Raw genomic sequence first — 10,736 nt, 5'->3', positions numbered from 1 at the left:
GTTCATAAAAAACGACTTGTATTCAAGACGGAGATGGAGACAAGTCCAGTATATCAGTGATTTATTTTGGAAGAGATGGACAAGAGAGTACCTGCCACTGATGCAAGAGAGGCAGAAATGGCATGAAGTGCGAAAAAATCTTAAGCCAGGGGACATAGTTCTTATAGTGGACGATACATCACCCAGAAACTCTTGGCCTATGGGACGGATCACAAAGACCTTGCCTGACAAAAGAGGACACGTTCGTCGTGTCTTGGTCAAAACAAAGTCCAACACACTGGAAAGACCTATTAACAAACTATGTCTTCTTCAAGAGTAACCCTAATAGTAACTTCAGTTACTTGCAGAGTTGACATGCTCTCTTGATCACCACTTTTGACTAATATTTTTTGGACATATTTTTGAACCTTTTTTTTCTTTTTTTTCCATTGGACTATTTCGGACACTTTTTTGTGCATGAACAGATTTAAAAAATCTTGAAGTACATTGTAAATATGTCTTTATATGGCTCCTCAATATATGTATATTTTATATAATTGCCTTGTTATCGTCAATTAAGGGGCCGGAATGTAGAAACCATAAGGCTATTAATAATGTTACTTAATGTTATGGCTATATGTAACTACTGTCTGAACTCCCCCCGGGGGTAAAGGGAAAGAATTGCACCCCTTTTGGGGACTTCCTGAAGGTAGCCATCTTAAGCAGGAAGTGATGTGGCAAGGGGAGGGGAAGGGAGACAGTTTTTTGACCTACATTACATCACACTGCTTGTTTTGGAGCACAGAGTTTTGTTTTTAAGTTTTCACCTTTTTGTTACAATAAAGCTCAAGTCTTGTTAAAACAGGTGTAGCGTCAAACATACTTTCCCTCATGGAAATGGCTTAAGAAGGCAAGGAAGCCATTACAGGCGTCGTCCATCTTTTTTTACAGTCTATGGTTTTGCCCATTTGTCAGCAAGCTCCCTGCCATGCTTGCTTAGCCTGTCACTTTGGTTTTGACATGCTCTGCCCCAAAAATTACTTCTTGCAGCTATATGTATTAATACTTTTTGTTTGTCAACATAAATGACGTTATCAGGATGGAGAATCCTCTCAATAGTCTCTTTTGAACTTGTGACACGTGTAGTGAGGAGGAACTCTCTGTTTCTCATATCGGTATTCTGACAAATTGCAATCCTGAATACCTTTCTTTTTACCGTGCTAAAGGCCCGTTCACACCTAGTATGATAACTATAATGATAAAGATTTATTTTTTAAAAAATCATTCTAAATCTAAAAAGAAGAGCAGAGTCCCCACCACAACTATAACGCACAGAGAAACAATATCTTGGAATAACTTTCAGATTTTTTTCCAGCTAATGAACAATAAAAACATTGACAGCCAATCAGAATCCATTCCACTTGACAGAGCTCCAGCATTTAAAGTGGCAGACGACAAAACTGCAGTAAATCCTTAGAATGAACAGTGTTATCGGTCATTGGTGTGGACGCTAATAGAGTTACAATTATAGTTATTGTTCTTGGTGTGAATGGGCTTTAAAAGTACTGGGTCTGCATTTACTTTTTGGCATTTTACAGTGCCTTTCAACTCTCTCTATTCGTGAGCATCTAAAATGAATCAATGACACAAATTAAAGTCAAGTCAAAATGTATTTCTATAGCACATTTAAAAGCAACAGAGATGCACACTGTGCTGTACAATAAAACATTGAGCATATAAAAAGGAAGCATAAAAAGAAACCATGCAGCGTACAAAATATAAACGCATTAAACAAAATACAATAAAAAACAAAACAAATTAAACAATACAAAAATGCGTTAAAATATTAATCTTTTTCTTAAGTTTGGAGGTCTGTAGCTATTGACTGCAGAAAGTTGTCGACTTCTGTGCGCCTCAGCATGCACTGACCACGCTCTGTGATTTTACGTGGCCTACCACTTCGAGGCTAAGTTGCTGTTGTTCCCAATTGCTTCCACTTTGTTATAATACCACTAACAGTTGACCGTGGAATATTTAATAGTGAGGAAATTTCATGAATAGTTGGCAACCTATCACGGTACCACACTTGAATTCACTGAGCTCCTGAGAGCGACACATTCTTTCACAAATGTTTGTAGAAGATGACTTGTCTTGACCTTTAAAACAAAGCAAATGTGTGTGTGATGACTTGATGACTTCGTTCCAGTCTTGCAGTCTCTCGTGTTCTTGCTCAGACGTGGACAGACTCTGAGTTCCTGTCAGGATGGAGTTGGACTTCAGGCTTCGGGTCGAGTCTCGAGCTCAGAGCTCTCAGCAAGTATGTCATTTCCTATCCAATACAAAGATTATATGAATAAGTCAACTCATGAATGATTTTTTAGAGCTGATTTAGAACAGAATTTAATTCTGTTTGCATCACTGATTCTGTTATTCTCCTGTTTATTACCGTGAAGCCGCTTTGAAACAAACTGTATTGTATAAAGCGCTATATAAATGAAGGTGACTTGACTATAGCAAGAACATTACAATGAACACAAATTTGAAAATCTCACTACAAATAATCCAGAATTGAAGACAAAAGGTAATAATCCTGCTCTCTGTTACACTTCCTCACACCTGAAACTGATCGAGTGAATCTCCTGAACTTCTCCAATCTACTGTAGATCATTACTAATCCATTTATGTTGTAACATCTGCTCTAACGTCGGGCGTTTAGTTGGATCCCGGGCTAGACACTGGCTAATCAGATCCCTGCATTCTGTACAAATTTGAATAAGGAGAGAGCTGGTTAGTCATGACCATGTGACCTGGCATCTATGAAAACAGCATCTAAAACATGATTAATACACTGCAAAATGTGACTTATCTTTACTTTAAAAGTGAAGTATGTCGTTTCTGCGACACTAGTGGCAGCGAGAGGAATAAATGACAAAATAAAGCATATTTTCAAAAAACCTTGCAAAGGCCCCTTCCGTGCATCGCGTCTTCCCCGACTTAAACATCACAAACGCAGCTCTTACTGGTTCATGTTTCAGGTCCAACATATTAGGAATACTTTTAGCTGTGTTGCATTTGTCTTTATGAAAATGTGTCTTTCTGAACGGGTGCATGATGATGCTGTATGGTATTGAAGCGTGCTTTGTAGCGCGTAGCATCACAATGCTCTGTTCACTTTGACGTGTTCATGACCTGTTTAATCTTTGAAGGTATAAATGCAGTGAATTTTGGCTTTCACTTCTGTAACTAAAGCTGCATTTCTTTTCCCATGGCTCCGCCTGCTACAGTAGCGACGCCCCAAACTCTACTATACGTTGAGCTATATATAAAAAAGCTTACATACTTCACCTTTAACTGTTTCTGTACAACGCCTTTGCTTTATGTGTGTGTTTATCAATGTATCAATATTATTCACTCACTTTTGGATAAGGTGGGGTTCAGAAATGTAACTTTGGCTTGTGTGATTTTTCTTCTATTGCGAAAAGGAGAACATCCGTTCATCATCTTGTACAACAACACTCCTAGAGACCAGACATTTGCTGGGACGGCGTGGAATCGAGGTTCTGTCAAGACTTCAGGTGGGCAGTAATCCGGTGCTCCTGTAAGCAACACATTTGCACTTTGTTGAGCTTTTTTTTGTAAACATCAAATAATTAGTAAGTCACTACATTCAGGTTTCCACACTCCCAGAATGCTCACCAATGTAAATGTTGCTCTCGTAGCCATCTCTACTAGACAGCTGACCGCAGCCAAAGTCTATCAGCTTGAGCTGTACCGGGTCTCTCTTCAACAGGAAATTCTGCGCATGGATGTCATTGTGGAAAACCCCATGATGGATGCAGTGTTGCACTGCCAGCACAGCCTGTCGCATGATGAACCGTGCTGTTGGTTCATGCATTTGATGATTACGAGTGATGAAGTCCAGCAAGATATCGTAGGGTTCAGGATACTCCATAACCAGAGTGAATTCTTTAGGATGTTCAAACCACTCGTATAGTTGTATGACGAAGGGGCTTATGGGTTCTCGCCTCATCATCATCAGCAGCGCCACTTCTGTAACGAGAGGTTCGGGATGCCCAGGCTAGAGAAAAGTAGCAGACGGAAGGTTAGCAGGGTAAAAATCTGAAGAAAACGCATCATTTTTAAATGTACTTTTCTTTGATCTTTTTAGATAAGTAATCTTATCCAATAGTAATCTGCACTTAAACAACTCAAATATATATATTCAGCTTTTGGCCAACTTACAATATTAAGATAACGATTGTTGTCAATCTTGCGAATCCGCTTGATGGCAACCTGCAAAAAAAACAACCCAGTTTCAATAACAGTTTTCAAGCACTAAGTATTAAACCATCTGTGAATTGTTTTAAATATGTTTTGATGCATGCAAGAGCAAAATGTTTGTACAATTCGGTAAGATTGACCTTTTTGCCATCAAATTTGCGTGTTCCCTGGTACACCCTGCCAAATCCTCCGGATCCAATCATCTTTATTACGCTATAGAGAGACTCAAAGGACTCTGAAAAACAAACAGAAAAATATTAATTTGCTAGATAATAATATTATAATGGGGGAAATAATCTTAATGTTCTCTGAAAACAAGCCTTATTTTTAGTGGAAAACAAGATAATACTGTTTAGAATAATGCTGGAGAATAATGAGTGGCGATGTACCATTATTTGTCTTGACGCCGGAGTGATCAGGAGCAGGAGATGATGGATCAGGATCAGGCTCTGGCTCCAGATCTGCTGGAGGAACAAAAGGCTCCACAACATTCACAGCACTACAGTGGCAACAGCAGCAGAAAACACACTTCACAGCCTTCCAGAGCCTGTAGAGGAAACAACCCGTTCCGTTCTTCCTAGATTCTGTAGCTTTGTCTGAAATCAAGAAAAAACAATTGAAAACACAACTATTAGAAACATGATCTCTGACGTCAAATTAAGCAATAATGACATCATTTACATTTCACTGTTAAATTCTTATCTGTAATGTAACAGATCCAAAGTAATGAAATATTCCCACGCTACCCGCCTGACTTCTGCTTAATGCCTGCATACATTTCCCAAAATCTTATTTCACGATATTAATAGTCATTTCATTTCACAATTATCACGATATAGTTATTTTTCTTATTTTATCTGATCTTTTATTGAAAACAAAACATCCATTTCCAGGCTTCATTTGCTCAACTCTGGCACATGTGGATCAGTTCTGGTAATGGCAAAGATCATATGGGCCATATCTTAAACTATATTTACATTAGATTAAACATTGAATTTTATTAAATGCATAGCAGTGTCTTATTTATATAATAACCGACTCTGTAATACTCGGCACGACAGCCATTTTGACAATTTTGCGTGTATTTGACAATTCAAGAGCAATAGAAATATAATTCTATTCTGGATCGTTTGCTGAGAAGCGGCTTTCTGTGCGCGTGTTTCTGGTGTGTGTCAGACAGAGCGAGTACCATCGAGTTCATCGCTTATTGAGAACGTTTTGCTAACATTTCCATTAAATTGTGAAAATGTTATTTCAAAAAATGTTTTTTCAACTGGTTAAAAACATTTTTTTCTTGGTTAAAGGAACTCTATTTTATAATTTGCATTATGGGAAAATTACTTTTGAATGTTCTGAAAATGTTAGACGAATGTCCAATTAAAATATTAATAATTCTTTTTTTTTAATTCAGATAAATTTTGCTGAGCAACAGTAAATGTGACCGGACATTAACATGTTAAAAACTGAAATATTTGCATGAAAAAGCCAAATGTCTCTGTAGACTTGACTCTGCCCAGCCTTATTTCAGCCTCACCTGTTGAGCTCTTGTTCACAGGAGAAGCCTCCATGGCACCCTGAGCAGTTCGGCCATTTGAAGTCTCTGTTGGCTCGACAGGAACTTGCCCGGGCAGCGGAGGGCACAGCAACCCTTCCAGGCTGTGGGACCTGGACAAACAGCAGTCGCTGCAACTGTCCTGTTGGTTTGGGCTCTCCGATCCATCGCCACTCCTCCTCCATTCCACGCTGTACGAGCCTCTGCTGCTCAGACTCAACGACTCTCTACAGAACCAGCGCTCCACATTGACCTCAGAGAGGGACAAAGCTGATGATGACATGATGCCCGGAGAACAATCAGTGGAAGCAGTTCTCCAGGATCTGGAGCGGCCTGAGGCTGGAAAATTTCACACATCAAAAACTGTTTCTTTTTTATATATAGGCTATATAATATGAATAATCAATGTCAGTGGTCACACCAAATTGTTACTTTAGTTGGTTCAACTTATTTCAATGACAAATCAGCCATTGAAAATAGAACTAGAAACTGAGCCATAACTTCTTTATTAAAGCCTATTCTGACCTCTGCGAGAGTGTTTAGATGAAGTGAACGGACGTCCATCATCCGGGCTCTTCTGGCTGCCGCTCTTCCTCGTCCTCCTCCTGTCAGCCTGACCTGTGGACACAGAAACAGACTCAGAAGACAGAGGTGTTAAATATCCAGGAAGATCCTGGCTCTGTGTCTGGGTCGGGTCTGGCAGCGGATCCTGATCACGGTCATCAGAACCGGGTCTCCAAACCTCCTGACCAGCCGTCTGAGAGAAAGCAGCTCTCCTGGATCTGGAGCGGCCTGAGGCTGGAATATTTCACACATCACATACTGTAGTTAGTAATGTTTAATAATAATAATCAATGTCAGTGGTCAATTACAAATTGTTACTTCGGTTACTCAAATTTCACATGCAAGGAATCAAATACATGTGATTAGATTAATGTGAAGAACCCGTTTGATCCCTCAATGTAGTCAGTCATTGTACAAAATCACACCATAAACCATAAATGAAAAACTAAAGCACTCACCTCCTCTTTCACCCATCATGTGAGCCATCGACATCCTCCTCCAAACTGCAATAAACACAACACAAAATACAGCACAAAATACAATACAATAAAATACTAATCTCCTAAAATAAAAAAATGTAATACAACTCCTTCTACAATAAGAAAAGTATAAAATAAAAGTATTCTTTAACTAAGTATTATATAATAATAAAAGTATTATATAACTTTAAAAAATATATAGAGGATATATTCTCCGCTGTCCTTCTAGAATAAAAGTCTCCTCTCAGAAATCAGCTTCAAAGTCACAAGATTCGCTCAGAAAATATTCTGCAAAAGTCTGTGAATTCGCCTCGTCTCTCTCAACCAACAGACAGCGATCGGTTCAAGTGTAAATATGCATTCAGAATTCATAACACGCGTCGCTATAGCAACTAAAATTTGAATCACTCATATACGCATGCACGCGCACAGGAGCACGCATCGAATCTGAACACATTTATTAAGTTGGCTTGTGAGAGCCAACTTACTGATGTTGTATTTAAACTTATTATTATTATTATTATTATTATTCTTCTTACTCAAAATTTACAACTGCTACTCCTCCTAGAGCTTTAACTCCACATACTCCAAACTCGGCACGGACACTCAAACTGTTCTGACTCGGTATGCTATATCTTTTCTAACTGATCGGACTTACGGTTTTCCTAAAAATGACGATCAAAGTCGGAAAAAACTCCCATTGACTTTACATTGCGGAATCTTCAGATTTTCAAACTCCCCAACTGTCAAAAATTCAAATGTAAATCCCTTGAAACCCTAGACTGAATCAAACTGCCATTCTATATACTATATGAGCCAATGAGACTCATTCAAACTAATAAACTCATCTATCTATGACACTTATCCATCTATCTATCTACTTTAAACTAAATTAAACTTCAAACTAAATTAAACTTTAAACTTCAAACTAATTTAAACTTCAAACTTATTTAAACTTTAAACTTCAAACTTATTTAAACTTTAAACTTCAAACTAATTTAAACTTTAAACTCATAAACTCGTACACTTATAAACTCATACACTTATAAACTCATGAATTCATACACTTATGAACTCAAACTCATAAATTAATAAACTCTGAACTCTTACTCATTTAAACTTATAAACTCTAAACTCATAAATTCATACACTTATAAACTCATGAACTTATAAATGCATTAATTCATACACGTATGAACTCTCATGAATTCATACACTTATGAACTTTTAAACTCATAAATAGTTCACCATAGCAAACACCCAGAACACTCTAGCAACTGCATAGCAACCACCCAGAACACCCTAGAAACCAACTGAAATACCTTAGAACACCCTAGCAACACCATAGCAACCACCCACAATACCTTAGAACACCCTAGCAACCACATAATATACCTTAGAACACCCTAGCAACCACCCAGAACACCCTAGCAACCACCCAAAATACCTTAGAACACCCTAGCAACCACCCAAAATGCCTTATGACACCCTAGCAACACCCTAGCAACCACCCAAAATACCTTAGAACACCCTAGCAACACCATAGCAACCACCCAAAATACCTTAGAACACCCTAGCAACACCCTAGCAACCACCCGAAATACATCAGAACATCCTAGCAACACCCTAGCAACCACCCAAAATACCTTAGAACACCATAGCAACACCATAGCAACCACCCAGAACACCCTAGCAACCACCCAAAATACCTTAGAACACCCTAGCAACCACCCAGAACACCCTAGCAACCACCAAAAATACCTTAGAACACCCTAGCAACACCCTAGCAACCACCCAAAATACCTTAGAACACCCTAGCAACACCCTAGCAACCACCCAAAATACCTTAGAACACCCTAGCAACCACATAATATACCTTAGAACACCCTAGCAACCACCCAGAACACCCTAGCAACCACCCAAAATACCTTAGAACACCCTAGCAACCACCCAAAATGCCTTATGACACCCTAGCAACACCCTAGCAACCACCCAAAATACCTTAGAACACCCTAGCAACACCATAGCAACCACCCAAAATACCTTAGAACACCCTAGCAACACCCTAGCAACCACCCGAAATACATCAGAACATCCTAGCAACACCCTAGCAACCACCCAAAATACCTTAGAACACCATAGCAACACCATAGCAACCACCCAGAACACCCTAGCAACCACCCAAAATACCTTAGAACACCCTAGCAACCACCCAGAACACCCTAGCAACCACCAAAAATACCTTAGAACACCCTAGCAACACCCTAGCAACCACCCAAAATACCTTAGAACACCCTAGCAACACCCTAGCAACCACCCAAAATGCCTTAGAACACCCTAGCAACCACCCAAAATAACTTAGAACACCCTAGCAACACCATAGCAACCACCCAAAATACCTTAGAACACCCTAGCAACACCCTAGCAACCACCAAAAATACCTTAGAACACCCTAGCAACACCCTAGCAACCACCCAAAATGCCTTAGAACACCCTAGCAACCACCCAAAATGCCTTATAACACCCTAGCAACACCCTAGCAACCACCCAAAATACCTTAGAACACCCTAGCAACCACCCAAAATAACTTAGAACACCCTAGCAACACCATAGCAACCACCCAAAATACCTTAGAACACCCTAGCAACACCCTAGCAACCACCAAAAATACCTTAGAACACCCTAGCAACACCCTAGCAACCACCCAAAATGCCTTAGAACACCCTAGCAACCACCCAAAATGCCTTATAACACCCTAGCAACACCCTAGCAACCACCCAAAATACCTTAGAACACCCTAGCAACCACCCAAAATAACTTAGAACACCCTAGCAACACCATAGCAACCACCCAAAATACCTTAGAACACCCTAGCAACACCCTAGCAACCACCAAAAATACCTTAGAACACCCTAGCAACACCCTAGCAACCACCCGAAATACCTCAGAACACCCTAGCAACACCATAGCAACCACCCAAAATACCTTAGAACACCCTAGCAACCACCTAAAATACCCTAGAACACCCTAGCAACCACCCAGAACACCCTAGCAACCACTCAAAATACCTTAGAAACCACCTAGCAACCACCCACAACACCTTAGCAACCCACTAGAAACACCCTAGCAACATTTAATTACTTAAAACTATACTTTAACCTTTAAACCTTTAAACTACTTTGAACTTTAAACTATTTAAACTACTTTAAACTACTTTAAACTATTTAAAACTTTAAACTACTTTAAACTATTTAAACTATTTAAAACTTTAAACTACTTTAAACTAATTTAAACAAATTTAAACTTCAAAATACTTTAAAATTCCAACTTATTTAAACTTTAAACTATTTTAACTTTCAAACTATTTTAAACTTCAAACTACTTTAAAATTCAAACTAATTTAAACTTTAAACTAATTTAAACTACTTTAAACTTTAAACTAAGTTAAACTTTAAACTATAAACTACTTTAAACTTTAAACTAAGTTAAACTATAAACTACTTTAAACTAATTTAAACTTCAAACTACTTTAAACTTCTTCAAACTTTGCGGTCCAAACTTTTCACAAGCCAACTTAAAGTTTGTCTCGACGAACTTTGTCTAGTTGAATAGTTACAATTCAAATTGGGCGTTTTCTTTAATACATATGAGATTTATTCTTTCTGAACAGTTTTATTATTAAATTCCTTGGAAAATGCGCGCAAAAAGGCACAAGGGAGAATATATCGGACATCATCTTATTATAAACTCTTAAATGATCAGCCTCTGGATTCTGCTGTTGGATGATGTCATGCTTGTTTAAGCTGTGATAGTGTAGTATTTTTTTTTATTTTCTGTAAATTGTTAATTTGTGTGCATAGTCTTGATGTTTTTCAAAGGTC

The 10,736-nt window shown here is 38.5% G+C and overlaps 1 long non-coding RNA gene across 1 annotated transcript; it reads right to left on the bottom strand.

Moving 5' to 3' along the window:
* Positions 1-1,996: 1,996 nt before the first annotated feature.
* LOC130073619 (uncharacterized) lies at positions 1,997-3,710 on the bottom strand. The gene is made up of 3 exons (XR_008804379.1): positions 3,676-3,710; positions 3,396-3,575; positions 1,997-2,308 (listed from the first exon to the last, which is right to left on the bottom strand). It is a non-coding gene; the product is annotated as an uncharacterized LOC130073619 (long non-coding RNA).
* Positions 3,711-10,736: the final 7,026 nt, after the last annotated feature.

Source organism: Rhinichthys klamathensis, unplaced genomic scaffold (assembly GCF_029890125.1).
Source record: "Rhinichthys klamathensis goyatoka isolate OS25496 unplaced genomic scaffold, OSU_Roscu_1.1 h1tg000554l_1, whole genome shotgun sequence".
In the NCBI taxonomy this organism is placed as follows: Eukaryota; Metazoa; Chordata; class Actinopteri; order Cypriniformes; family Leuciscidae; genus Rhinichthys; species Rhinichthys klamathensis.
This window is presented reverse-complemented; position numbering and strand designations above follow the sequence as displayed.